Source organism: Podarcis erhardii (assembly GCF_964252035.2).
Source record: "Podarcis erhardii genome assembly, chromosome: 16".
Classification (NCBI taxonomy): domain Eukaryota; kingdom Metazoa; phylum Chordata; class Lepidosauria; order Squamata; family Lacertidae; genus Podarcis; species Podarcis erhardii.
In genome coordinates this window covers 32095571-32123291 of record NC_138514.1, presented here as the reverse complement: position 1 = coordinate 32123291, position 27721 = coordinate 32095571, and the positions used below count along the sequence as shown (strand labels likewise).

The following is a 27721-nucleotide window of genomic DNA, read 5'->3' as shown; positions in this document are numbered from 1 at the left end:
AAACACATTCAGTTTTCTTTGGGATTTATTGTCTGTCTCCGGCCAATCTGTCCACACCACACACCCCTGCAAACACCTGGTTGGGTGATGCTTTCTCTTATAGTAGGGAGGAAAATGTCTCTCAAGGCACTGCCAGTCAATCACTCCTGTTGAATGCAGACTCCAGGTTACCACTGCCAGATCTCAGGAGGTTGACCAAAAATTTCAGATTGGAGTCTCTAGCAGAAGGTCTCTAACATTCAGTGGTGAGGGACTAGGACCAAGGATGTTTGTTGGCTTCTTGGCTTGAGGGAGTTTTCGTTATGAATAGGGATAGACAGATCAGTCTCTGCAAATTTTGCATATGGTTCATTCATAAGCATGTTCCAATTTCTGCATTAATCTGCATTTTTTTTAAAAACGAACTGAAGATTTGTATTTAAATATATATTTTACTAGAATATACGTATTGAAATGTATATTGTGGGTGGTATGCAATTAAGTTTTATTCAGGGTACACCCACTGAATGACCACAACTAAAGTGGAATTTACACACATATAAAAAACGCTGTGAAAATGCTTTTTTTAAAAACGTTTTTAAAAATACATTGAATTTTGCATAGTTCACTGTCACCATCTAGTGTCACATTTGTGTATTGCACTTTACAACACATTTAAAACATTTTATTTGCAACGGTGTAGCTGAGTCCTAAGTTAGGCCCATTAATTTCAATATGTAAAATTCAGTTGAATACCATCCTTTACCACAGTGCCTGAATTTCTAAACATATTTTTTCTTTTAAAAAGTTTCCCTAAAATATGTATATTTAATGTGTTTTGATAGTCATTTAGTTGAGAACTGTACTGCAAAGTTCAGAGAAGTATGAAATCATGTTCTGGACCATGTACTAGTTAGGTAAAGGTCCAGTCGTGACCGACCCTGGGGTTGCGCGCTCATCTCACTCTATAGGCCAAGGGATCCGGCGTTTGTCCGCAGACAGCTTCCGGGTCATGTGGCCAGCATGACTAAGCCGCTTCTGGCGAACCAGAGCAGGGCACGGAAACGCCGTTTACCTTCCCGCCGGAGCGGTACCTATTTATCTGCTTGCACTGTGCGCTTTCGAACTGCTAGGTTGGCAGGAGCAGGGACCGAACAATGGGAGCTCACCCTGTCACGGGGATTTGAACCGCCGACCTTCTGATCGGCAAGCCCTAGGCTCTGTGATTTAACCCACAGCGCCACCTGCGTCCCTTTATGTACTAGTTAGGGAAGCATAAATTTGGTCAGTTTGCTTAACAATGTGGACCAGGCAAATTTTTCCACCCCTAGTGTATGAACTCCCCTGCTCCTCAGTTTAATCAGACTTCACTCTTAGCCACCGGGAGCACCTTAACATGCCTGATGCCATTAAGCTCCGCCCCAAGTACAGCAAGATCCACTATATGAAACATTCAATCTAGGAATCTGAAACTGCAACTTTCCATGTTGAACTTGGATCAAATGCAGGAATATCCAACTCCTTTCTTGTCTCAAGCCTTCAATCTGATCAAAGGTGTTTTTCCCTTCTGTCTCTAGTGTAACCCTCTTCTCCCTCCTTCCCCCCCCCAAAAAAGAAAAGCAACACCTTATAGGAGAGCATGCAACCCCCCCCCAAAAAAACCCCAGTGTTAAATTTCTGCCTCTGCTGAAGCAGTGAATCAAATCAATTCTCCCTTTCTTCTTTTTGATTCCCTGAGCTTTTACATTTTCAACCCTGTCACAGAAGAACAGGGCTGGAGAAGCAATCCCTTTTGTATTCCTATTGACTCAATTATTTTGCCTCTTGATTTTCTATGAAACGGACCAGAATGGCAGGCTGATTGCTAATGGTCCACGTATTGTTAAAAGCGATGTGTTTTGAAGGTGCTAAGTAGAATATCTTTTGTCTTTTTCTTATTTTTTTTTCTTTTAAAGAAAGAACTTGGACTGCATTGGAGTTTTATTTTGATTGATACAAACCATAGCGGACAAGGAAGGATATGCAAGATGAGCTTTTAACCATCGGCCGGGAGAAATAAATGTGGCTGCATTGTAAGCGGGTTCTCACAATGAAAGGTCATGCTTTGTCATTCTCTCTCTGTGCATTGCATCACTGACCTTACTTTTTCTTTGACCCACTTGTACTAATAGACTAAGTCATATGATACCCTGAAGAGCCAATGAGATTAATCTCCTGCACACTTTGATCGATAGAGGCTTGGCACGGGGTGTTCTGTCGATGTTGCATTTATACAATGTCATTGATGATCCGTATTGACAGCTGAATGGGTGTTCTCAGCATCACAGAGGGAGCTGCTTGTCACAGTTTTTTTTTTAAACTCAAACAGCTGCTCCTTGGACAAAGAAATCTGGCGGCGTTGGATCATTCAAGTGCTATAATACATATCTTCAGGTCTCTTTCTAAATGTGGCTCTGGTGATCTTAACTGGGAAATATCCTTGCTCTCATGGGTGCCTTAAAGAATACAAACTAGGCTCAGAAAAAGCTCAATATGGAGGCCAAATGGCTGAAATATTGGGAAATTCTGGAACAAGAGGGAGATAGATTAAAACTGCAGAGTTTTGAAAAACTAAAAAACAAAGTGCGAGATTGGCTTCATTATTACCAAATAATGGAGGTTTACAATTTGGACAAGAAAATTGGTTTCCAGGTGGAAAAATCAAAATTGGAAATAGAACTGTTAGATCCCAAAACTAAGAACTTGTCAAGAATGTATAACTGCTGTTGAAATGGGGCACTCAGGATGAAACGGTAAAATCGGTTATGATTAAATGGGCACAAGATGTTGTGATGGCTGACTGGGAACAGTTATGGACCACAGGTATGAAGTTTACGGCATGTAATGCCTTAAGAGAGAACATAATGAAAATGATCTATAGGTGGTACATGACACCAGTCAAGCTTGCAAAAATTTATCATTTGCCCGAAAATAAATGTTGGAAATGCAAAGAGACTGAAGGTACATTCTTTCACCTTTGGTGGACATACCCAAGGATTAAGACTTTATGGGAGATGATCTATAACGAAATGAAAAAGGTATTTAAATATACCTTTCTGAAGAAACCAGAGGCCTTTCTCCTGGGCATGGTCGGCCAATTGGTGTTAAAGAAGGATAGAACTTTCTTTATGTATGCCACAACAGCAGCAAGAATACTTATTGCAAAGTATTGGAAGACACAAGATTTACCCACCCGGGAAGAATGGCAGATGAAGGTGATGGACTACATGGAACTGGCGGAAATGACTGGCAGAATACGAGACCAGGGAGAAGAGTCGGTGGAAGAAGATTGGAAAAAATTTAAAGTTTATCTACAGAAACATTGTAAAATTAAGGAATGTTAGAAGGATGTTGGAATGAAGCTATGTGGTTTTAGCAGAAATGTTACAAAGGATTAAGTAAAAATGGAATGGTAATTAGTGAAAGAGGAGAATGTAAAATTATAGTATATCAAGATAAATTTTTAGGATAAAAACAAAGATGGAAAGGATTTGCTGAAATATCTAATTGAACTAGAATACAAAAAAGGGAGGTGTGAGGAGGTCAAGGAAATAAGCAAAGGAAAGAAAGTTATGTAAAGGTTGGATTTGTGGTTTTTTTTGTATTTGTTTTTGTGCTTTATTTGTTTAACTTTTTCTATTTTTCTTTCTGTAACCTTCAAAACTTTAATTAAATCTATTATATGTATAAAAAAAAATACAAACTAAAGAATTGCAACTCCCAAAGCACTTTGTAAAAAGCCTGTGAGTACAGGTTAACAAACAAACAAACCCCAACGCCTCTTGTTTGTGAAAACTAAGTTTCTAGTCGTTATAGAGACATAATAATAATAATAATAATAATAATAATAATAATAATAATAATTTATTTGTACCCCGCCCATCTGGCTGGGTTTCCCCAGCCACTCTGGGCGGCTTCCATAGAAACCAAAAATACACTAAAATATCACAGATTAAAAACTTCCCTGAACAGGGCTGCCTTAATAATAATAATAATAATAATAATAATAATAATAATAATAATACCCTGCCCACTCTGGGTGGCTTACAGCATCTATTGAAACATAATAAAATATCAAACATTAAAAATTTCCTGATACAGGGCTGCCTTCAGATGTCTTCTAAAAGTCAGATAGTTGTTTATTTCCTTGACATCTGAAGGGCAGGCATTCCACAGGGAGGGTGCCGCTACTGAGAAGGCCCTCTGCCTGGTTCCCTATAACTTTGCTTCTTGCAGTGAGGAACTACCAGAAGGCCCTCGGAGCTGGACCTGAGTGTCCGGGCTGAACAATGGGAATGGAAATGCTCCTTCAGGCATACAGGGCCGAGGCCGTTTAGGGCTTGAAAGGTCAGCACCGACTTCCGGTCGGCGCCAGCGTCTTAATGGCGGTCCTTGCTTTGAGCTCCGAAGCAGGACTGCTCCGTGAGTTCGGGTCTGACCCGCTACGGCGAGCGGGGGACCCCTAAAATCACAGGCGCTGAAGCCTGTGAACAAGGAGATTCGGTGGGCACCTTTGCGCCCCCCCGGTATCGCAAAGGAGTCTTTTTAAAGGCTCCGGAGCGGCATCGGGTGCGAGCGCGGTGCTGAGGATTGCAACCCAGCTCGCGGAGCGAAGCCGCGTCGCCATTGACGGAGAGTGCCGATTCCTTCCTGAAATTACCGATTGGCAACAATACCCGTGAGTAAGAACTGCAAAACAAATTGAATGGGACTTTTAAATTAAGAAGATTTGGCTGAAAACGGGAAAGGCAAAAATTAAGGAAGTCAGCCTCCCGGAACTGCACGACTGACGCAGCAATGAAAAGAGCTAGCTGTATTTAAAGGGAACACTTTTTGAACTTTGCTAAACCTGACATTGAAAGGGTCTTCCCCCCACTGAGCGGGAGAAGGGGGGAAGGAAAAATTGACTTAATTTAACCCGCTAGAAGAAGAAAGTTGTGAACGGGAAACTCTCCGCTGCCGATACCTCTGATCAGGCTGCCTGAGCGGTGAGCGCCTAGAAACGAACTGTCAAAAAAGAGAGGACTGTGGATACAAAGTAAGACTTGACTTGAAATATAATAACGGGACTTTACTTGGCAGAATCTGATTTTAAATTGCAACAAAGTAGGACTTTGGGTTGGACTTTATTTCCTTGGGACCTTGCATGGCTATTTGCTTCCCTGTTTCTTTGTTATTCCTGCCTGGATACAATTTCCCCCTCTAGAGGACTAAAAGAGAGACTGCTGTATTGAGGCAAAGAAGTGGGATTTTCCATTTGCAACCTTCCTGTGTGAACGACCTTGAGTTATGAGCACGCCACTGGATGAAATATCAACAAGAAGCAAAACAAAACAGGCTCAAAAGCAGGCTCAGAAAAGAAGCTCCATATCAGGAGCAGCAGCTGCACAGGAAAAAGTAACAACAGCATCAATGGATTCTATGACACAGGCACTGCTCAGAATAAACCAATCTTTAGAAGCACTCACTAAGCAATCTACAGAGAACTCCAAGAAATTGACAGAATTGACAACAAGATTGGATTTGAACACAACGACAATATCATCTAATACAGACTCTATAAATCGTCCAATTCAAGAAAGTACGGAAACAAGGAAAATAGCTGAGATCGCTAAGAGCACTGCCGAGGAAACTAAGGGAAAATTTGCACCCATTGCAAAGAAGGTACATGAACATGATGCAACTTTGGCTCTTATGGAATTGGAGAGGAAAGGCAAGAATTTGAAATTGAGATTGGTACCAGAAGAGGAAGAGGGCAACCTTGGGGAATTTCTCACAGATAAGTTTCAAGAATTTTGGACTGACGAATTAGAAGGAGAAGAAGATGAATTTGTAATAACTACAGCTTTCCGGATTGGCAGGAAGCAAGGCAAGAAACCAAGGGATTGCTTAATCACTTTGAGATCCAAGGAAGAAAGAGACAAAATACTGAACCTACACTTCCAGAAGGCTCTGATTATTAAGAATTCTCAAATACAGATTTTTAAAGATATTCCTAAATATTTTTTGGAGGTGAGGACTCAATTCAAAGACTTAGTGGATTTATTGAAACAAAACAACACTCCATTCAGGTGGGAGTTCCCACAAGGGTTGTCCTTTAATTTTAAAGGGAAGAAAATCAAAATAAAAACAATTCAAGATAAAGAACATTTTCTGGAGAGAAATTTTGAAGACTTTCAGAAAGGAACTGTGAGTGAGAGAGAAATACCGGATATTGCAAACCTATCATTTGGATTGACCCCAGCACCGACCGATCAGGAACAAGAACTTGGAGCAGTCGGTGGAAAAGATACCCAGTAACAAAAATGTCTCTACAACTTCTGAGTTGGAACTGCAATGGTCTTAACCATCCCCGAAAAAGGGCTCAAGTGTTTCATATATTAAAGAAAGAATATTTAGACATAATATGTTTGCAAGAAACCCATATTGCCAGAATACACAGGAAACTTTTGACAAATAAGAGATTAGGACTGGAATTTATTTCCTCAGATAAAGTTAAGAAAAGAGGAGTGGTGATTTATGTCAAGGAAAAATTGGAACCAAAAATGATCTTTAAGGATGAACAAGGAAGATTTCTGGCAGTGGAAATTCAAACTCAAGGAGAAAAAATTCTGATTGTAGGAATTTATGCACCTAATGAGGGGAAGGCTGAGTTTTTCAAGAAGCTGCATGAGACATTAATGGATTTTATGGACTATAAAATTATAATGATGGGTGATATGAATGGAGTTGTCTCCACAAATATGGACAAAGCTCAAAGACAAGTAATTTCTAAGGATGGGAGACTACCAAAGACTTTCTTCGAACTGACTGACACAATGGACTTGATTGATATTTGGAGAACAAGGAACCCTCTGGAAAGAGAGGGGACCTTTTTCTCTGAAGCAAAAATGACATGGACCAGGATTGACCAAATATGGAATTCTAGCAATCTGGCACCAAGGGTTAAAAAAACAGAAATCTGCCCAAAAACTTGCTCCGACCATAATGCAGTAAAGATGGAAATGAAATTGACAACAGCTGGAACCTTCAGATGGAGAATGAATGACACCCTTTTTAGAGATGAAGCAATTTATAAAAAGACCCAAAAGACTTTGAAAGACTACTTCGAAATAAACCTAGGAACAGATGTGGAAAGAAGAATAATATGGGATGCAAGCAAGGCCGTGATGCGTGGTTTTCTAATCCAGCAGAATTCGATAAAAAGGAAACAACAGAATGAGAAGAAAGAAAAAATTTGGAAACAAATGAAAGAAGGAGAGAAGAAACTGAGATCAAAACCTAAATCCCAGGAGATTTTAAGAGAAATAAAGTATTACCAGACCCAATACATGGAATTGATGAACCAAGAAATAGAATGGAAAATAAAACAAATGAGGCAAAAAACTTTTGAATCAGCAGATAAATGTGGGAAACTGCTGTCATGGCAATTGAAAAAGAGACAAAAGTTGAATACTGTGACATTTCTCGAGGTAGAGGGAAAATCTATAAATAAACCAAATGAAATTAGTAATTGTTTTCAAAGTTTCTTTAAGAAATTGTATGCAGAAGGGCCAAAAGATGAACAAGAGATAGAAGAATTTATTAAAAAATATGGACTATCAAAGATCTCGGAAAAAAATAAAAGGATTTTAAATGAGAAAATTACGAACCAGGAAATAGAGGGTGCCATCCAGAATATGCAATTGGGAAAATCACCAGGACCAGATGGGCTGACGGCGAGATACTATAAAGCAATGAAGGAATGGCTAATACAACCATTGAAAGAAGTTTGCAACCAAATTTTGGAGGGGAAAAAGGCTCCCGAATCGTGGAAAGAAGCATTTATCTCACTTATACCGAAGACAGAAACTGAGAAACATCAAGTTAAGAACTACCGCCCTATATCACTTTTAAATGTGGATTATAAAATTTTTGCAGACATTTTAGCAAAAAGATTTAAAAAAGTGTTGTTAGAGGAGATTCATAAGGACCAAACAGGCTTTCTCCCAGGGAGACATATGTCAGATAATGTAAGGAACATTATAGATATTTTGGAACTATTGGAGACTGATATAAATAGAAAAGCAGTTTTGATTTTTGTGGATGCGGAGAAAGCCTTTGACAATATTTCTTGGAGCTTCATGAAGAGGAATCTCCATGGGATGGGGGTAGGCCAAAATTTTGAAAACGGTATAGGTGCAATATACTCTGAGCAAAAAGCTAAATTAATTGTGAATGGTGTGGTTATGGACGAGATCCCAATAGAAAAAGGGACACGACAGGGTTGCCCAATATCCCCTCTATTGTTTATATCGGTCCTGGAGGTGTTGTTGAATATGATTAGAAGGGACCAGCTGGTTGAAGGAATACACCTCGGAGCTAAACAATATAAGCTAAGAGCATTTGCAGATGACCTAGTTTTGACTTTGCAGCAGCCAGAAGCCAGCACAAAAAGAGTTTTAGAACTAATTGAAATATTTGGTCAAGTGGCTGGTTTTAAATTAAATAAACAGAAGACAAAGGTGCTAGAAAAAAATCTAACGATGGGGGAAAAAGATAGTTTTCAAAGGGAAACTGGTTTGGAAATAACAAAAAAAGTGAAATATCTGGGGGTGAATTTAACATCTAAAAATGTGAATTTGTTCAAAGACAATTATGAGAAATGTTGGCTGGAAGTTAAGAAAGATTTTGACATAAGGTCTAGGTTGAGACTATCCTTGTTAGGCCGAATTGCCGTTATTAAGATGAATGTATTGCCGAGATTGTTGTTTTTGTTCCAGACATTGCAAGTTCTAGATAGGATGGACTGTTTCAAGAAGTGGCAGAAAGATATATCTAAATTTGTCTGGCAGGGCAAAAAGCCCAGAATAAAATTTAAGATTTTAACTGATGCAAAAGATAGGGGGGGTTTTGCTCTGCCGGACTTAAGACTTTACTATGAAGCAGCAGCTTTCTGCTGGTTGAAGCAATGGCTACTTCTTGAAGATACAGACATTTTAGACTTGGAAGGGTATGATAATAATTTTGGCTGGCATGCATATTTATGGTATGACAAGGCAAAGGTTTATAAGGGCTTTAAAAATCATATTGTCAGGAAAGCTTTGTATAATGTTTGGAATCGATATAAGGATTTGTTGGAAAATAAAACACCCAGATGGTTGTCACCAATGGAAGCTAGAGCGGTGAAAAAACTTAACATGGATTCTAATTGGCCAAAATATTCTGAAATTATAGAATATGACGGTGAAAAAGTTAGATTACAGAGCTTTGAGAAACTAAAATCCAAAGTTTGAGACTGGTTACATTATTATCAGATAAATGAGACTTTTAAGCAGGACAGGAAACTAGGATTTCAGAAGGAGAGGTCAAAATTGGAAACAGAATTGTTAGAGTCCAATACTAAGAATTTGTCTAAAATGTATAATTTGTTGCTGAAATGGAATACACAGGATGAAACGGTTAAATCAGCTATGATCAAATGGGCACAAGACTTAGGTCATGATATTATGTTCGCTGACTGGGAACAGTTATGGACCACAGGCCTTAAATTTACGGCATGTAGTGCCTTGAAAGAAAACATAATGAAAATGATCTATAGGTGGTACATGACTCCAGTCAAGCTTGCAAAGATATACCATTTGCCCAATAATAAATGCTGGAAATGTAACGAATGTGAAGGAACTTTCTATCATCTTTGGTGGACCTGCCCAAAGGTTAAAGCCTACTGGGAAATGATCTATAATGAAATTAAGAAAATCCTTAAGTGGACATTTGTAAAGAAACCGGAGGCTTTTCTCTTGGGCATGGTCGGCCAATTGGTACCAAAGAAAGATAGGACCTTTTTCATGTATGCAACTACAGCAGCAAGAATTCTCCTGGCAAAGTATTGGAAGATGCAAGAATTACCTACTCTGGAAGAATGGCAGACGAAGGTGACTGAATTTATGGGACTGGCAGAGATGACCGGCAGAATCCGTGATCAGAGGAGAGAGACAGTGGAAGAGGACTGGAAAAAATTTAAAATATATCTTAAGAACTGTTGCAAAATCTCAGACTGATAAAATGTCAAGGGGTAAGAAACAGAGAATTATAGCTGTAAATATTTAAGTCAAGAGAATCTTGAGGGAAATTAAATATAGAAATGGAATGAAGGATTGCTAAAAAAAATTTGAAACAAGGGTGCAGTGAAGGGGAGGCATGGGGAAGTCACGTGTTGTTTATGAATGTTTTTATTTGTGTGTTTTTTGTTTATGAAAATTAATAAAAATTATTTTTTAAAAAAAGAAAGGTCAGCACCAACACACTGAATTGTGCTCGGAAACGTACTGGGAGCCAGTGAAGATCCTTTAGGACTGGTGTTATATGGTCCTGGTGGCCACTCCCAGTCACCAGTCCAGCTGCTGCATTCTGGCTTAGTTGTAGTTTCTGAGTCACCTTCAAAGGTAGCCCCACGTCTTGAAAATGTGATGGGAAAGGACTGGAAATAGGCCGGTAGTAAAGAAAACGGTATAGAATTATTGAATGTTCTCTCGATGTGTCCTCTGGTTCTAGCTTGCTGGTTAGTAGAGGTGCGGGGCGTCAGTGCTGAATTCCTAAAAAACAATAGAGGAGGTGCTGGGCTTTTTAATCTGTGTGGCAGATTTATGATCACTTCTGTAAGCCTTTCTTGAATTCTGTGGGAAGACCGCAGTGAGAAAGCCCTCTGTATATGCGCAGGTGACCATTTTCCTTGTTATTTCTGCATCAGAGCTCTGCCATGAACCTACTGGCTAGTCCTCTGAAGTGGGGCCAGTGCCCTTAAAATGGTATGAGCCAAACATATTTTATTTTACATGCCATGTAGTGAAGCTCACTTCAGTGATTTTGTCATCTGGAACTATCTACTTTTGATCATTCAGCATTTTTAGTTACTGCCATATTCGAAGCTCATTTGGGTATGGATTTTGTTGGCCTGGCATTGTGTTGACCCATCATCCAGCCTGTGCCAGTTGAGCTCCCAGACTTTACTTGCCCCTTCTACTTTTTCCTCTGCCTCCACCTGTCACCAGCATGTGGCCCTTGAAAGGTTTCCCAGAAGGAAAGATGACACTCAGGCTCAAAAAGGTTTTCTACCTCTGCCCTGATATAAATATAAATACTGTAATATTTTGCTCTTCGGACTAGCTTCATTCCACCAGGGATTTGTACCGTATTTACTTGAGTCTAATGCGCTATCGAATCTAATGCACACCTCAATTTTCAGAACCTTGGAAGCAAAAAAAGTATTTGCTGGCGATTGGAAATGTGCCATCAAATCTAATGCACACCTTAATTTTTGCAATGTAATTTGGCCAAAAAAGGTGAGCATTAGATTCCAGTAAATACAGTACAGTGGTACCTCTGGTTACGTACTTAATTCGTTCCGGAGGTCCGTTCTTAACCTGAAACTGTTCTTAACCTGAAGCACCATTTTAGCTAATGGGGCCTCCTGCTGCCGCTGCCCCGCTGGAGCACAATTTCTGTTCTCATCCTGAAGCAGAGTTCTTAACCCGAGGTATTATTTCTGGGTTAGCGGAGTCTGTAACCTCAAGCGTATGTAACCTCAAGCGTATGTAACCCGAGGTACCACTGTATGTGTGTGGGATCAACATAATTAGCAGCCCCCATTCCCCTTTAAAAGCTGAATGTTTACATGTGGTTGGTAAATGAAAGTAATAATAGGAAACTTACCTTTAAACTGGTTTCAGTGGAGACAACTGAGTACAGTGGTACCTCAGGTTACATACGCTTCAGGTTACAGACTCCGCTAACCCAGAAATAATACCTCGGGTTAAGAACTTTGCTTCAGGATGAGAACAGAAATCACGTGGCGGCGGCACGGCAGCAGCGGGAGGCCCCATTAGCTAAAATGGTGTTTCAGGTTAAGAACAGTTTCAGGTTAACAATGGACCTCCGGAACGAATTAAGTACGTAACCAGAGGTACCACTGTACTATATTTCTAGCAAAAAAAAAAAAAAAAGACATAGAAGAGCAGGCTTGAGGGCAACGTACCTTTTTTAAAAAGCTAATTGAATCTGCTCATTCAGCATTGAAGGGTTTAGTTTCCACTCCTTTTTTCTAGACAAGGATTTTGGTGAGTTATCAAGTTTTAAAAGTGTTATGGGGAAATGACTTTGGTATGGAAATAGAAGATTGGGGTTGGTCTAGACCCTGTGCTGGAACATGTGCTGCAAACTGTTGCAAGATGCGCACACAGCGCTGAACCTAAAAATGGCCCCAAAACGTTACTCAACACATCACAAAAAGGGCAGAATGGGGTGGGGCATGTTTATACGTGCTCCAATGACGCACACAGGGGCCAGAACAGATCCCTCGCACGAAATGGTAGTTGGCTGTACAATGTAAGGAATTCATCAGACAACTGCTCATGGCTGCTTGTTTAACAGTTTCTAGATTTGGGAAAGATTTGTGGATGGAGATTAGCCTTGATAGAGATCTTGATGGAGTTTATATACTTATAAACTGAAAGTTGTCAGGAACTGTGCAAAGAGGGATTGATTACCGTATTTTTTGGTCTATAAGACTCACTTTTTCCCTTCTAAAAAGTAAGGGGAAAGGTGTGTGCGTCTTATGGAGTGAATGCAGGCTGTGCAGTTGTCACAGAAGCCAGAACAGCAAGTGGGATTGCTGCTTTCACTGTGCAGCGATCCCTCTTGCTGTTCTGGCTTCTGAGATACAGAATATTTTTTTTCTTGTTTTCCTCCTCCAAAAACTAGGTGCATCTTGTGGTCTGGTGCATCTTATAGAGCGAAAAATACGGTATTTTGCATGGGAATGGTTGAATTTCTTCACTTTTGTTAACAAACAAACAAACAAACAATGAATAAATAAATGTGGTTGGTGATCCACTCTGAATGAATGCTTTAGCGATGGTGCTCAAAACTGGAGAGTACAATCCAGTCAGAACATGTGCTTTTAAAAAATCCTGTTACTATCAATGGCAAAAGTTAAGCAGACACTGAAACCTCCCCCATTGTAATCATTGGGATATCAGAGTTCTTAACTTTTCATTGGACTGTGTTTGGGAGGGTGGGGAAACTGCCCCCTGAAAGTATTTGGGCCTCTGACTCTGTGGTTGAACCCCTGAGGTTACTTGAAAGAAAGGCATTTTTATAATATGTGAATGATAAACAGATTATAAACCAGACAGAAATAATAAGGCAGCAATCCTAGATGTGCTTCCTTGAAAAGTTAACACCATCAAAATCAATAGGGTGTGCTTCAGCAGGAGTGTCGAAGTAAAATATACGGTGGTTTGGTTTCCAGAATTCTCATGTGGGACAAAGACACACATGGTGAAATCTACTTTGACCTCTCTGCCCCCCCCCCATCACCAGTATTTTTTTGCCTAGTGCTGTTGCTCGGCTGTCGATTACGTTTGAGAGGAGGGGTCCAGGTGGTTATGACGATCTATATCTGTCAATTAATGAGAATACTTTGCATCACATAGGCGAAGGTGGTGATTCTGCCAGACAGTGTTTTCACACGCAGTGGCGTAGCGGATTGTGATTGCATGTTACTCCAGTTATTAATACACCAGGCAAACCGATAGGATCCAGTCTGTTTTGGTTAGCCTCAGCCCCGAACACCCATTCTGTCTGCCACACTGATATTTTACTGGCTCTTTTGTCAGCATAAATCAGGGTCTCGTCGTTATTTTGACATCACCTTTCGACGATTACAGACTCAATAGAGGCAGTGCATAAATCTCTCCGGCCGTGGCTGTGGTATGTTATAAACCTCAGCAGTAATATATTTTCCCGTGTAAGCCGTGTGTGGTTCCTGGCTGTCCTGCAGCCACCAGCAAAGGACGTTATCATTCAAACGGAGCTGGAAGGCGCATGGCTCAGTGGGAGAGCATTTGCTTTGTGTGCAGAAGGCCCCACGTTTCAACCCCTAGCAGCTCCAGGAAGGTCTGGGAAAAGACCCTGGTCTGAAACCCTGGAGAGCGCTGGCAACCAGGGTAGATGACACAGAGCTAGACAAACCAATGGCCTGGCTTGGTATAAGCTTCCTAATTTTCACCAGTTTAGACGGCATTTAAAATAAAGGATTAGACTAGTGTTTCCCAAACCTGGGTCTCCAGCTGTTTTTGGACTACAGTTCCTATCATCCCTGACCACTGTTAGCTAGGGATGATGGGAGTTGTAGTCCAAAGACAGCTGTAGACCCAACATGGGTGTAGTAGGATTTTTGTGGGGGGGGGGCAGGCCTTCTGTTGGGGGGGGGCAGAAGAACCTCACTTAGCTATATTTTTATTGGTTTTTTTGAAGTCGCCATTTTTTTCTCAGGAAGTGCACAGAAGCAGTGATTGTGAAAGGCCTTGGCCCTTGCTTTATATATTGAAGTTTGCTAGTTTTCTTCTGATCTCCGTTTTGAAAGGCTAAAGAGGTGAAATCTTCTTTCTCTTTCTCTGAAATCCTTCCTGCTTCTCCTCTGCAATAAAGGTGTGTGTTGGTGAGGTGTGTTCCTGTCAGTGCTGCCTGCTCACCCTTGTAGTTCTTACATCATCTTACATCTTTGCAAACTCATTGCAAAGAAGGCACAAGAATCTCAACAGCTTTTGAGACAAGAAATTGCTCTGTAGTAACACCCACTCACGGGACGCCGGTGGCGCTGTGGGTTAAACCACAGAGCCTAGGGCTTGCCGGTCAGAAGGTTGGCGGTTCGAATCCCCACGACGGGGTGAGCTCCTGTTCCTCGGTCCCTGCTCCTGCCAACCTAGCAGTTCGAAAGCACGTCAAAGTGCAAATCGATAAATAGGTACCGCTCTGGCGGGAAGGTAAATGGCGTTTCCGTGCGCTGCTCTGGTTCACCAGAAGCGGCTTAGTCATGCTGGCCACATGACCCGGAAGCTGTACGCCGGCTCCCTCAGCCAATAAAGCAAGATGAGCGCCGCAACCCCAGAGTCGGTCACGACTGGACCTAATGGTCAGGGGTTCCTTTACCTTTACCTTAACACCCACTCACACCAGCTATGGGTGTATTTTTAAAGAGGTAATATCAGAATTTAGGCTCCTTAAGCTGCAATCCTAAGTGAGGGGGTTTTTTATTTGGCAGGTGGGAAACAAAATTCAAATGTACTTTGGTGGGAAAATCCTGCACCATGCTGTGATTAAACTATCCTTGTATTAATTTTTTAAAAAGGCTTTTTAAAGGAGTGAGAGATTGAGACATGTTTTTGAGCCTGTCAAAATTTCATCCTGGTTTAGGGGTGGGTCAGGGAACTTGGGCAGTTGAATCCTTCAGATCCAAATTGCTTCCAAGTTCCTGGTCCTCCCCTGGCTTGCCTCTGAACTGCTGGACATTAGAAGTTTTTGAACAGAAAAGAAAGTTCTCCTTTCAGCACAGTTAAATTGAGGCACTCACTCCCAATGGAGGCAGTGATGGCCACCAAATTGGATGGCTTTAAAAGAGAATTAGAAAATTCACAGGAGGACAAGACTACCAATGGCTACTGGCCACAAGGGCTACACTCCCACTGTTCAGAATCACAGGTGAGAAGAATGCTGTTGTGCTCATGTCTGGCCTGCAAGCTTCCCACAAACATCTGGTTGGCTACTAAGAGAACAGGATGGTGGATTAGATGGGCCATTGGCCTGATCCCACAGAATTGTCTTCTGTCCTTACTGCCCCATTATGTCTCCATTTTGGCCATACAACATTGAAGCTCTGACCTCAGCTCTTCCTCCAGTCCTGGAGAAGGGGAATCTCAATGCCGGAGCATCTGATCAACATGCAGGAGGTTCCAGTTCCAATCCCCAACATCTCTAGGTACAGCTGGAAGTACCTGAAACCCTGGAGAGCTTCTACCAGTCACTGTGGACAATACTGAGCTAGCTGAACCAGCAACTTCCTTTGTTTCTATGAGAGGGCGATCCAGTCAGCCCTATGATCCCTAGAACATCCTCCCAGGAGTGTTTGGTCAACCTTGAAAACAAAACAGTTTGCCGAGGCAAAGAAATTGATATCTGGGCAGGAAAAATAAGACTTACTCGTGCCTACAAAGCTGCGCAGACATAGTGTGTCCGCTGGGTGCCCACCAAATCACCCAGATTGTTTTGCCAGGCCTTGTTAACCGGCCTTTGAAACCTTTGTGCTGCAAAGACTGCGGCAGCAGCAGCAGTGTGGCTGTGAGGCATATCAGTGTCAGCAAGCCAGCGGTTTGGGGAGGATTGTGTCTCTTTGAGCAGCCAGCGGAAGGCTGCTGCCAGGGAGATGGGACGCATCGCCAGCCCCAGGGGTCACCCCTGATTGAATCCCTAAGCCAGGTTAAGTACCTCCAAAGCTGTGTGAGCACTTAGCGCAGGCCAACCTAGACGTCCTAATTAGCTTTGAGCGAGGAGCCAAATGGAAGCCAGCGGCGAGTTCAGCCTCTGTCAAAACAGGCGCCGACGCATTAACTTTTAAGAGAGAGGGAGAAAACAAAAATGGTCTCATTTGAGCCAATTTGACAAACTGTACAGCACAATCCTTTTCTTTTCTCTTTGTCCGTAAATTACAGTGTTAAGAGAGAGGCACACTTCTCTCTCCTTTTTCCAGCAGGGGAGCTGCCTACTGTAGTGTCCTTGTTGGGCTGGTTATCAAATACAGTAGTTCTCAAGAAGAAGACGAAGGGCGGGGGATGAGAGCCTCTAAACCGGGTCATGTTTTCTCTCTCACTGTGGCAACCTTGAGTTAAGTGTGAACAGGGGATTATCCTCTGAAGAGCCAAATTGCTATAGTTTTATCATTAGAGCAAGTCCCTATTCTCCCGGTTTCCTCCTTCCCAATATATCAGCACCAGGCAGGCCTGTTACAAGAGGAGGGGTGCAATGAGGGGGGACCTCTCCTTCCCCTCCTATTCAGAGCAAGAATGCATGTGAGTTGAAGTAATGGGAAATGGATATTCTCAGAGCTCAAGTCAATCAATCATGATGGCATGTTCTGCAGGGGGAAAGAACATACAAGGGAATAACTGTTTGAGCAGAGCATCATTTTTGTCCTATAGGGATCCACTAATTTCTTTGAGGTGGTTTTTTTTTATTAGCAATTATAAGCTACCATGATTATGTCTTAATTCAGAAACTTGACAAACTGCCTGCATTTATAACCATCGCAGAATTTCCAGGATGCTTCCCTTTCCTACTTCTGCTATATACCGTATTTTTTGCACTATAAGACCTACTTTTTCCCTCCTAAAAAGTAAGGGGAAATGCGTGTGCGTCTTATGGAGCTAATGCAGGCTGCGCAGCTATCACAGAAGCCAGAACAGCAAGAGGGATTGCTGCTTTCACTGCGCAGCAATCCCTCTTGCTGTTCTGGCTTCTGAGATTTAGAATTTTTTTTTTCTTGTTTTCCTCCTCCAAAAATTAGGTGCATCTTGTGGTCTGGTGCGTCTTATAGAGCAAAAAAATACGGTAATTTAGTAGTAAATACACTAAAATTCTGGTTGGTCCCATTCCATACATTTAAAGCACCCAAAGAATCAAGGAAACTAGTTGGTTAAGGGCGCTGGGAATTATAGCGCAGTGGGTGGAACTGCAGTTCCCAGGATATTTTAGGGGAAGCAGAGTGTGGATGAGACTGAATATTGTGACATTTCAGTTTAGGTGCTACAGGAATTTTCAAGCAGAATTTTCCAGTTTGACGTCAAATGATATATTTCAAGCTCATTTCCCCCAATGTGACAGCTGCCGAATGCATGTATATTAAAGTGGTATCTATTCCTAATGTATGTTTTCCCCTTGTGCAGTAAAGAAACTGGTCAGCAATTAATCAGGGTAAGATGATGACATTGCTTATGACCCACATAATAGTTTGAGAGGGAGAGATGAATACTCACCCCCGCTCCTGATACCAAGCTGAGAATAAAGTTGGTTGAGAAGTGTTTGACTATTCATCCAACTTGTTTGCTACAGACAGTTTGGGTCAGATCCAGACTTTGTCGTATTCGGAATAGTCCCACTGAAATAAATGGGATTTAAGTTTATTGTGACTAAGTCCCATAGATTGCTCAAAGCAATTAGTGTAATACTAAATCATAATTTGGCTCTAGAGGAGCACGTCTCTCTCCTCCTCCTTTGAGAGCCAGTGTGGTGTAGTGGTTAAGAGCAGTGGACTCGTAATCTGGTGAACTGGGTTCGCTTCCCCGCTTCCCCACATGCAGCTGCTGGGTGACCTTGGGCCAGTCACACTTCTCTGAAGTCTCTCAGGCCCACTCACCTCACAGAGTGTTTGTTGTGGGGGAGGAAGGGAAAGGAGAATGTTAGCCGCTTTGAGACTCCTTAGGGCAGTGATAAAGCGGGATATCAAATCCAAACTCTTCTTCTTCTTCTTCCTGATGATGAACAGCCTGCAGGGAGGTTCATTATCACATAACCATGGTTGCTTGTTATGTTTGAACTTGGTCAAAATATAATTTGTGTTAACTATGGTTTGGGGCAGGCATGGGGACTCAGGGCAGTTAAGATGTTGCTGGAATACATATCCCATCATCCTTGAACACTGGCTCTACTGGCTAGAGCTGATGAGAGTTGGAGTCTAACATCTGGAGGGCCACATGTTCCCTACTTTTAGTTTTGGCAAGCAAGCAAACTTCAAACACTGGTTAATGATCCTGGCTCCACAACCCCCAAAATGTACTGCTAGCCACATTTCTGTGCTCTAATCTGTAGTAGAATAACTGCAGTCCTCAGTTCGGTCACAGCAGATAACCATGGATAGTTAAAAATGGAAACGAACACTTCTGATACTTTCCTCTTTGTCTCACTAGATGCTCGTGCACGTAACAAAAAGCCAGGAATGGGGAATTTTCAGTCTTCCCAGTGATGACTTACATCATCCCTGGCCACTAGCTGTTCTGGCTCGGCTGATGGGGGTTTGAGATGGGCAAAATTGGAAGGACCAAAGTCTCTGCAGGTCTGACCATGATCCTTTAATACAGTTGTGGTGAATCTTTGTTCTAAAACCACAATCCCCATCGGCCTCTGGATGTGTGGCTCATGGCCAGGGATGATGGGAGTTGTAATTCAGCACCATCATTCAGCACCAAAGGTTCCCTACAGCTGCATTAAACCGTAGTTTGGTGCTGCATGCAAACCAGGCCTGTCTGTCAAATCAGCTATTGAATAATACCTTTCCTCGCTGATTGTAAAGAGGGCAGTGAGTCGCTTAATAAAGATTACCATCCATGGAAAAACGATATCTGGGTTGCAATTTCTATATGCTGATCAGATGTTGCCAGTTTGCCTTCTACAGACCTTCCTGCTCAGAATTTCATGAGGAAGCTGGTATATGCCTCTTCTTTTATTAAAAATTGATTATTAAATATAAATTCACAATCTGCATCTTAAGCCTACTCCTTTATATATTTATTAAATCTGTGTACCGCCCTTCATCTGTAGACCACAAGGCAGCTCACAACCCCCCCCCCACAAAATACATAAAAACAAACAAACCAATAACCTTCCTCTGTAGAGTTAAAAGGCCCCAAAAGGTTTAACCATCCAAAGACCTGGTTATAGAGAAACCTTTTCATCTGGTGCCTAAAAATCAGTAATGTAGGAGCCAGGTGAGCTGCTCTGGAGAGAGTGTTCCACAAACGGGGAGCCACCGCAGAAAAGGCTCGATCTCATGTTGCCACCCTCTGGACATCTCATGGATGATGACTGCAGGGTCTGGGTCGGTTCATATGGGGAGAGGTGGTCCTTGAGGTGAACCCAGGACGCCATCCACATACAGTGGTACCTCGGGTTAAGTACTTAATTCGTTCTGGAGGTCCGTTCTTAACCTGAAACTGTTCTTAACCTGAAGCACCACTTTAGCTAATGGGGCCTCCTGCTGCTGCTGCACCTCCAGAGCACGATTTCTGTTCTCATCCTGAAGCAAAGTTCTTAACCTGAAGCGCTATTTCTGGGTTAGCGGAGTCTCTAACCTGAAGCGTATGTAACCTGAAGCGTATGTAACCTGAGGTACCACTGTACTAAGTTTCTGGATAATTGCTGTCTGAGATAGGCTATAGGGACAGAAGAAAGATGGGTGTGCCATAGGGGTGAAATCTCTCTCAGACCACTATTTAAAAAGCAGAGAGTTGAGATTTGCGTTGCTTGCTTGTAGTTTGACCTCTGAACTACCAAGCCTCACAGATTTCTAGTTACCTTGATTATCTTGATCTGATTTGATGAAGAGTTGTTGCTCCTGGGGTGGGGCTGACCCCGCTGGTGCCGAGTGCGAGCTATGTGGAAGCAGATGAGCCTTTGTTCCAGCCGGTCTGGCCAAGTCATCTGAATGTTTATTTCAACTAAATTTGATTGCACACACTGGTACAGGAGGGCTCTTTAGGTTTTGTTCACCGCTGTGTTTTAAATTGGAGGAAGAGAAAAGATTGAATGCTTGTCTCAAATCAAGGCACCGAGGTGCCCCAAAGTGACTGCTGAGATAATGACCCCAAATTAGCCAGATACTATACACACAAACACTAAAACTTCCTAAATGATGGGGAAAGAAGGAGGGGGCAAGGGACTCAGAGGGGAGAAGCAGCTTATTATACCCTTAGCATTAATGAACATTTCACTCGCGGCAAGAAACACAGAGAGCACACTGGCTTCCTGGTACATCTCTAAAGTTATTAATTTTGCTACTGGTGTCATTTTCCATTTACAAAACAATGAAGCAAAGGATTTAATTATGCAGGCTTAAAAATAGAAGACGGTGTATTTTGCAGGCCCAGGGATTCAAGACATGCATACAAACAAAGGCAACTGTCTGTGGGTTTTGCATCAAGGGCTGTGGCAGCAGCACAGGAAGGGAAAGCAGCAGCCCAGGTGAAATTAGCCGCTCTCTCCCCATAAATCTCTGGGAAATTCAAACAGCCATTAATGTTTGTAGACATTTTAAGCGATGATTTCATAATCGCGCCAATCTATCTGTGGCTTTGCTATAGATGAGGGTCGTTTGGTTTAATGTACGTTTCAGTCTTCATTGCCTTTTAACTAGTTTTTAATCAGTAATTATTGCCGAGCTGGAATGGTATGCGCAGTCCTTCCTGCCCGCTTCCCCGGAAGAGTGCCAGTCAATATGTCATGTCAATTAGCCCGCGGTGCGTGGGCTGGCAGGAAGCGCCGGATCTCTCACTAGCAGAGGGCAGCTGGATAACTAGCCTGTCTGTCTGATCAACCTGGGGGAGTGCGGTGGGGAATCTCCCCCTCCCTCCACTCACATTTGCAATTCCCCCCCAGGCATCTCAGGGCAGGAAAGGCCAGGACAGCTAAGTTGTGCAAATTAAAGGAATGCCGGTGCCTTTGGGTTTGCTTGCAACCAAAGCAAATAAGAAAGTGAACCAAGATTCCCATTTCAGTTAAGATAAGTTAGTTTTGGTGATAATTTGTGCTGCTTCCCAGTGCATTTGTGTATTCACTATTCTAATAGATGCTTGGACTGTTCTGTGGTCCAGCTTGTTACCACATCAAATACAGGCACATAAATATCCATGTTACCCTCCTCCTGGTTATGTCACAAGCTTGTCCTCTTATATTTTAGTTGTGTGCCATAATTTTCTCACATTGCCCTTCTTTGGGATTAGTTCTTTTCTTGTTTATTTTACCCCTGTGTCCTGCTGCTGTACCTTGTGTTACCTTTCTGATTGGCTTGCTCTTAGAAAATGCTGTATCGCTGTATTACTGTTTCCCCAAAGCACATTTTTCCTCGAGTACTGTTGTGTTTTAATGCAAGATTTCACCAATTAAATAATTCCACTCCCTCATCTCGTGGAACAGTTTCCTAAGCATGGGAATGCAAGGTAGTATTCCACAGTCTGGGAATACAAGGTGGGGAACTTAAAGATGGAGGGAAATTTGATTCAGTGCTCATTAAAAGGTGGCTGTACCTAATTCACAGTTTCCAAAACAATTTGCAAACTAAAAATGTTGCCATCTTCCAAAATCTGCAGTTTTCTGAAATTTGCAATGCAGTTCTCCAATCAAGTAATGTGTATAAATGCACACTGAAACTCTGGTGAATTTTCAGGAAGATATTTTTTTACATTAAAAAACAAAAAACAAATGTGGAAATGTGGAGAACTGAACTAAGACAGGAAAATGGAGAAACTGAGAGAAACCAAAACTGGCAGATTCACCCATCACTAATGGTGATACAATATAGTCTTTTTAGCTGTGGCACCAACATGCTGGAACTTGTTCTTCCAATAGACTCATGTTACCCCCTTCTTAATCAGATTTTAGATTTCAAGTAAAGACTTAATTTCAGACAGCATCTTGGGATCTACTAAGTGCATGACTCTGGATTTAATGGTGGATTCTTTAGAATATTTTTCTGTTTTTTGTTTTTTATTGATTTATGCTCCTGGAGATGTTCAGAGTGCATGTTAAGTACCGTAAGTAAAGTGTGTCCTTGTACATCAGGGATTAGGGGATTAGATCAAATAATTCTGTATCCAGGAGTGAGCCCCAACACCACTTTTTGCTAAAAATTAACCAGTGCTTTATCTATAATGATTCCTCCCATAACAATTGTACAGTAGTACCTCTGGTTAAGAACTTAATTCGTTCTGGAGGTCCGTTCTTAACCTGAAACTGTTCTTAACCTGAGGTACCACTTTAGCTAATGGGGCCTCCCGCTGCTGCCGTGCCGCCGCCGTGCAGTTTCTGTTCTCATCCTGAGGTAAAGTTCTTAACCTGAGGTACTACGTCCGGGTTAGCGGAGTCTGTAACTTGAAGTGTTTGTAACCCAAGGTACCACTGTAGTTTGATGAGTGTGCTGCGAAGCCTTCTAAATACATCCCTAGCCCTAAATGGTAGTTCACAGGGTTCTTTGGTACAGTATAGAGGGAATCACTCCTAGACCACTGAAAGTTTATCATGTAAGTATAATTGGGGATCTGAGGTGACCTGCAAAAGTGAGTTTGATCTATCTCATCTGTCCAACAATCTATCTGCTACATTGTTCTGGTTGTTGTTGGATAATGCGGCTTTATCATAAAAGAATACCCAAATATGTAGGCTTTATAGTAATAAAGGGCTGAGATTTTTTTTCTTTTTCCCCTGGATAGATAGGTGACACGTATTAATGGGTATAATTGTTCAAGGATGAGAATGATAGCTCATTACTGAAAAGCAGATGTTGCACCAAGTTGAGTTATGCATCATGAAAGCAAAGAGTTGACGGGACAAATGGAGAAGGGAAGTAACATTTCTCCAGAGCATCGATACAGGCTGTGTGTGGCAAGGATTTATTGTGCTACTATGTATTTCTGCCTCCCCAGAAACTTGTGATATTGGGGTATAGCTTTCACCCACCTTAAGGGGTTGCTGCAAGGTTTATTGTGATGATGTACACATGAGGTGTCTCATATGGAGTTGGGCTGCAGGCCCATCTCCTGTCCAACACTGTCTACTCTGGCCAGCATCAACTCTCCCAAGGTCTTTGGCAGAGGTAGATCTTTTCCCAGCCTTCTGTCAGAGATTCTTTTCACTTCATCCTTTAAGTGACAGTGCAGAGTGCCTTGCACCGATATAGCTACATTCAGGTAGTGATGGCTGCTGACTTGGATGGCTTTAAAATAGGGTTCATCATCATGTTCATCATCATCATCATCATCATCATCATTTATTATTTATACCCCACCCATCCGGCTGGGTTCCCAAGCCACTCTGGGCGGCTTCCAACAAAATATTAAAATACAGTAATGCATCAAACATTAAAAGCTTCCCTAAACAGGGCTGCCTTCAGATGTCTTCTAAGAGTCTGGTAGTTGTTTTTCTCTTTGACATCTGATGGGAGGGCGTTTCACTGGGTGGGTGCCACTACCGAGAAGGCCCTCTGCCTGGTTCCCTGTAACTTGGCTTCTTGCAGTGAGGGAACCACCAGAAGGCCCTTGGTGCTGGACCTCAGCGTCCGGGCAGAACGATGGGGGTGGAGACGCTCCTTCAGATATACTGGACCAAGGCCATGCCGCTGTTGGAGGTCTGAACACTATCTGAATACCTCTTGCTGCGAATTGTAGATGGGAAGAGTGCTGTTGTGCTCTGTTCCTGCTTTTGGGCTTCTCATTGGAGCACCCAGTCGGCCATGATGAGAACAGGATGCTGAACTGGGCAGGCTTCTGGCCTGATCCAGCAGTGCTCTTTCTATGTTCTTGTAACTTTTTGTTCCAATGCACACTGGGCTGTGCTGACATGTGGCTGAATTTGTGGCAGCACAAATTCGGGTCCAATATTGTGATAATGGGCGTTTGTGAAAATAGCATTTTTTTAAAAATAAAAAAGATGGCTCACATCTCTTCTTCAGTATCAGTGCACAGCAAACTAGCAGGTATTGTTTCACTCTGTGTCCATGGTGGTTCCCCATGAACTCAGATGAAAAGCAGGATGGGGGCAAAAAAGAACCTCCCTTCCTCAGCTCCGTCCTATTTAGAGCTCTAGGGGGTACCTCCTCGACAGTGACAGATTTGAGAAGTCTCTTGTCAAAGACCCTCTGGTGTCATGCCTACTCTTGCCGGTGGGCCCTCAGGCAGCTTACTTAGCAGTGGCAGCAGAAGGTCTCTGAATTAGAGCTGGTGGGGTCGCATATACATTTTCCATAATTTCCAGGGTGATGATCAGGGCCGTTTCCTGCTATTCTCTTCTCACTGAACATGTTACCAATGACACCAAGGTCTACCTCACCAATGATCCTATCAGTTCTAAGCCCTTTCCTGGTTCTCCCATTGGCAGTGGGGGTTCTCCCCACCAGTCCTAGCTCCATCTTACTTATCCCTCTCTCTCTGCCATCCTCGCCCTCCTGCCATGTACTAATAGTTGTCGGAGCCAAGATTCTCATGCAGCTATTACCCTAAGCCACTGTGGAACACCAGAAGACAGTGGGTATATTGCATCCACATTTAAGGGGCTTCATTTAGGTGATTTACTGTTTCATTCTGCCCCACCCCCCGAATTAAGAGAACGTCCATATGGTGCTATTGCCACAATATCCTGGAAACAAAGTCTGTGTGGATCTGACACAAACAGCTTTGCTACATAAAAAGGGATCTGTTTACATCACTGTGTCTGTCAACACAAGAGGAGAGTTTTCCTTCTGGCCTTTGCAGATGGCTTCCCTTTCACAGAGTCGCAAATTTACAAGATGCCATGGATATGCACCATGCTTTTAAAAAAGCAAATTAGCAGCTGCCTCTGTGACTTGGATTGGCAAACAAAAGGGCTGTTTTGCAAAGGGAGAAAAACGAGGTCCGAAATACCTTCCACATTACAGAAATACTGAAGGGGAGGGGGTGGGGATCCAACCATTTATTTATCATTCATTTACTATTTTGATACACTGATTTTCAACCATAATTATTGTCATCATTTAATATTTTAAGATACAGTTGATAGGTTCTTTATTTTATTGTGTACTGTATGGTTGGTGGTTGGCATCGGTCAGTCTCGGGAGATAATAGAAGAGTGCACCTTCGAGGGTGAATTCACATGGTTGGAGAGCTACTGTGCCTGTTTTGGCTATAGAGACCAATATGGGAGAGACATGTTTTATTGCAGCTGGAGCAGCATCCGGTTATGTTGCTGCAGATGCACCACGGCGTTACTTTTCTCTGTGCTCCTCCCAGTGGTCATTCCTCCTCTGGTGACTGCTGTGGATACAGGACCTGACTGTCTGTCTCCAGGCACTGCAGTCATCTGCAAGGGATTCCCACACAGTAGGGCTGATGTTGCCAGCCTTCATGTCACTTTGCAGACATCTTTGTAACGCAGAGTTGGTCTGCCAACGGGCCTGGTGCCTAAAGCCAGCTCCCCATAGAGCACATCTCTGGGATCCTGCTATCTTCCATTCTGTGGACATGACCACAGGAGAGTGACCAAGCGCATCTTTCTTTGAGACTCTGTCCTGCCCAAAATCTTCCTGAAGCAGCGCATGTGGAAGGCGTGGAAGCATCACTCCTGGAGGGTGTCGATTGTGTACTACTGGACATGAATAGGTAGCATGTAACAAGTTTTGGAAACAGAATTAGAAATGATGGCAAGAGCGTCAGTAGGCCTTGCGCCTTGTCCTTCCAGCAACAGCCCGCCCCCTCAAGGTAGGTGAGGGAAGCCATTTTCTATTCTTGTCAATTTGGCGCCTCAGCCTTCATTCCTTCTCAGAAAGTCAGTATGTTTTCAAAAATGTATGTGGCCCAATGGGATCTGGGTGAATGGGCGGCTGTGTTCCTTTTTGTTCTATCTGTATAACTGAATGTGAGACAGATTGTGAGCTGTTGGGAGAAGTTATTGGATCTGCTGGGTCATCTCTGTGAACTGTGGCTGCATATGTGGCCAAGAGACTGAACTATAAGCAGAGAAATCTCACCCACTACCACAAAGTGACCAGGCGGCTTAGGCAAGTCGTTTTGGCTACACCTTGGCGCCCAGTCTCCCTTGTTAAGTTGATGACACCAGCCAACTTTCCAGGGTTGCTGTAAGGATTCTAACAAGATAATGCTTGAAAGCTCCTTTTAACAGCTAGATATTTGTTGATAGAACATGAGACTCTTAATCTCAGGGTTGTGGGTTTGAGTCGTACGATGGGTAAAAGATTCCTGCATTGAAGTGGCTGGATTAGATGGTCCCTTCCAACTCTACAATTCTATTATATCTCGATGATTAATACAAATCACCATTCAGCCATGAAGTTGTTTAGTGCCTTTGGGCAAGGAGCCTCAGCCTGAGATGTCTTTCAGGGTGGGCAGGTGCAAAATCTTCTGCCTCATTCAGTGGTTGTGGTAACAGAGTCTGCTAAAGGTTATAAAAAGCTTCAGAGAGCTGTTTGCATCTCCTCACTGCAGATCCTTTGTAGTCCAGACAAGATAAAGGGCATGCTAGGGTTGCGCTGGATCTTTTGTGGTCATGGGTCTCCTCGTGGGGGTCTTTTCTAATGCTGAGGGCCTCAGGCTCCCCCCACCCCACCTCTGGATTGTGTGTTTGTTCAATAGCCAATTCTGACTGTTTTATGAGCATAGATGACAGCATGACAAAGCATCTGTAAGTGGATTCATGGCATGATATCAAAGGGGGTCTGTCTAGCCCAGCAGCTGTTGCTGGTAAAAAAAGGGGGGAGGGGGAGGGAACCAAACAAAGCCAGGACCTCTTGGAAACAGCCCTTTTGCTTTCTTTCACTAAAAAGCTAAAATAAGGGCTTCCTGGCTGCCTGAGAAATTGCCTCTTAGAGTTCACATTTTTCACACAAGATTGTAAAAGGTTTTGTTTCTCCACCAGTAAACTAATACAGGAAATGGGGTCAAGTGTCAGGAAACAATTGGGGGACCCCTAGACTCAGTGGGGGCCCTGTATTCAGCAACGCTGGAGGTAAAGACTCTGGGAATAACCCCCTTTCTGTACTTTTTAAAAATGAGAGTGAATCCTTGTGCATCATATGACATGTTAAATGATACAGATAGCTAGATATATTAAGTGAGCCAAAACACCTGGTTTTCCTTGCGGCACTTTAGAACATGGGACTGTACAATGAAAACGCAAGCAAACTCATGGAGGAGAGGTTTCTATGCCGCCTCCATTTTCAAAGGCAGTATATTATGCCACTAGTAGAAGCTGGGGAGCCACAATGGGGAGTGGACTATTTCTATCATACGGGTGGGCATCTCTCAGTGGTTCTACCTACATCACAGAACGCCCTCCCACCCCTTAAAGATGCTTC

At 42.6% G+C, this 27721-nt stretch overlaps 2 long non-coding RNA genes across 6 annotated transcripts in view; both read left to right on the top strand.

Annotated features, from left to right (window-relative positions):
• The window catches only part of LOC309331462, a 199477-nt gene that overhangs the window by 80112 nt on the left and 91644 nt on the right, over positions 1-27721 (top strand). The window lies entirely within an intron of this gene.
• LOC309331443 overlaps positions 1-27721 on the top strand; it is a 59506-nt gene that overhangs the window by 12249 nt on the left and 19536 nt on the right. For 2 of the 5 annotated variants that reach the window (XR_014151837.1, XR_014151840.1), the window contains one exon: positions 1935-2051. The exons of 2 other annotated variants lie outside the window; for them this stretch is intronic. This is a non-coding gene — a long non-coding RNA (uncharacterized lncRNA). Of the gene's footprint in view, positions 1-1934; positions 2076-27721 lie in introns of all 5 variants that reach the window. One more of the 5 variants, XR_014151839.1, reaches the window with a different exon arrangement.